We start from the raw sequence: 2979 nt of genomic DNA, 5'->3' as shown, positions 1-2979 counted from the left end.
ATACTACTCATATATAGGCAAAATCCTATTAAGATGGGACCACTAAATCATATAGCTGCCATAGGAACGATCGGTCGAAAATTAAGTTGTTGTATGTAAAAACCTTTTTTTTTTAAGATATCTTGACCAAATTCGGAATTTATTAGTTTTACTGTACTCCTCATATATATACAAGATCCTATTAAGATCGGACCACTATATCATATAGCTGCCATAGGAACGATCGGTCGAAAATTAAGTTGTTGTATGAAAAAACATTTTGTTCTTCAAGATATCTTGACCAACCTCGGCATTTATTAGTTTTACTATACTCTCCATATATAGGCAAAATCCTATTAAGATCGGACCACTAGATCATATAGCTGCCATTGGAACGATCGGTCGAACATTAAGTTTTTGTATGTAAAAACTGTTTGTTTTTTAAGATATCTTGACCAACCTCGGCATTTATTAGTTTTACTATACTCTCCATATATATGCAAAATCATATTAAGATCGGACAACTATATCATATAGCTGCTATGGGAACGATCGGTCGAACATTAAGTTTTTGTATAAAAAAACGATTTCTTTTTTAAGATATATTGACGAAACTCATCATTCATTAATTTTACTGTTTTCGTCATATATAGGCAATATCCTATTAAGATTGGACCACTATATCATATAGCTGCAATAGGAACGATCGGTCGAGAATTAAGTTGTATTAAAAACATTGTGTTTTTTAAGATATCTTGATCACATTCGGAATTTATTAGTTTTACTGTACTCCTCATATATATGCAAGATCCTATCAAAATCGGACCACTATATCATATAGCTGCCATAGGAACGATCGGTCGAAAATTAAGTTGTGTGAAACACCATTTTGTTCTTCAAGATATCTTTACCAACCTCGGCATCTATTAGTTTTACTATACTCTCCATATATAGGCAAAATCCTATTTAGATCGGACCACTATATAATATAGCTGCCATAAGAACGATCGGTCGAAAATTAAGTTGTTGTACGAAAAAACATTTTGTTTTTTAAGATATCTTGACCAAACTCGGCATTTATTAGTTTTACTGTACACCTCATTTATATGCAAAATCATATTAAGATCGGACAACTATATCATATAGCTGTTATATGAACGATCGGTCGAATATTAAGTTTTTTCATAAAAAAAATTTTTCTTTTTCAAGATATCTTGACGAAACTCGGCATTCATTAATTATACTGTTCTCCTCATATATAGGCAATATCCTATTAAGATTGGACCACTATATTATATATCTGCCATAGGAACGATCGGTCGAGAATTAAGTTGTATGAAAAAACATTTTGTTTTTTAAGATATCTTGACCAAATTCGGAATTTATTAGTTTTACTGTACTCCTCATATATATGCAAGATCCTATTAAGATCGGACCACTATATCATATAGCTGCTTTAGGAACGATCGGTCGAAAATTAAGTTGTATGAAAAAATATTTTGGTCTTGAAGATATTTTGACCAACCTCGGCATCAATTAGTTTAACTATACTCTCCATATATAGGCAAAATCCTATTAAGATCGGACCACTTTATCATATAGCTGCTATAGGAACGATCGCTCGAACATTAAGTTTTTGTATAAAAAAAACGACTTCTTTTTCAAGATCTCTTGACCAAACTTAGCATTCATTAATTTTACTGTTCTCCTCATATAAATGCAAAATCCTATTAAGATCTGACCACTGTATCATATATCTGTCGTAGGAACGATCGGTCGAAAAGTTGGTTTTGTTGTATGAAAAAACATTTTGTATTTCAAGATATCTTGACCAAACTCGGCATTTATTAGGTTTACTATACTCCTCATATATATGCAAAGTCCTATTAAGATCGGACCACTATATCATATAGCTGCCATAGGAACAATCGGTCGAAAATTAAGTTGTATGAAAAAACATTTTGTTCTTGAAGATATTTTGACCATCCTCGGCATCAATTAGTTTAACTATACTCTCCATATATAGGCAAAATCCTATTAAGATCGGACCACTTTATCATATAGTTGCTATAGGAACGATCGCTCGAACATTAAGTTTTTGTATAAAAAAAACGACTTCTTTTTCAAGATATCTTGACCAAACTTAGCATTCATTAATTTTACTGATCTCCTCATAGAAATGCAAAATCCTATGAAGATCTGACCACTGTATCATATATCTGTCATAGAAACGATCGGTCGAAAAAGATTTTTATGTATGAAAAACATTTTGTTCTTTAAGATTTCTTGACCAACTTCGGCATTTATTATTTTTACTTTACTCCTCGTATATATGCAAAATCCTATTAAGATCGGACCACTATATCATACAGCTGCCATAGGAACGACCGGTCGAAAATTAAGTTGTATGAAAAAATATTTTCTTTTTCAAGATTTCTTGATCAAACTCGGCATTTATTAGATTTACTAAACTCCTCATATATAGGCAAAATCATATTAAGATCGGACCACTATATCATAAAGCTGTCTTAGTATTGACCGGCTAAAAATTAAATTGTTGTATGAAAAAACATTATATTTTTCAAGATATCTTGACAAAACTTGGTATTTACTTATTAGCTTTACTATACTCCTCATATATATGCAAAATTCTATTGATATCAGACAACTATATCATATAGCTGCCAAAGGATCGATCGGTCGAAAATTAAGTTGTATGAAAAAACATTTTCTTTTTCAAGATATCTTGACTAAACTCGATATTTACTAATTTAACTGTACTCACAAATCTTATTAAGATCTGACCACTGTATCATATATCTATCATAGGAACGATCGGTCGAAAAGTTGGTTTTGTTGTATGAAAAAACATTTTGTTTTTTAAGATATCTTGACCAAACTCGGCATTTATTAGTTTTACTGCACTCCTGTACTCCTCGAATCTATGCAAGATCCTATTAAGATCGGACCACTATATCAAATATCTGCCATAGGAACGAT

The sequence above is a fragment of the Drosophila virilis genome, unplaced genomic scaffold (assembly GCF_030788295.1).
Source record: "Drosophila virilis strain 15010-1051.87 unplaced genomic scaffold, Dvir_AGI_RSII-ME tig00001642, whole genome shotgun sequence".
Lineage (NCBI taxonomy): Eukaryota > Metazoa > Arthropoda > Insecta > Diptera > Drosophilidae > Drosophila > Drosophila virilis.
This window is presented reverse-complemented; position numbering follows the sequence as displayed.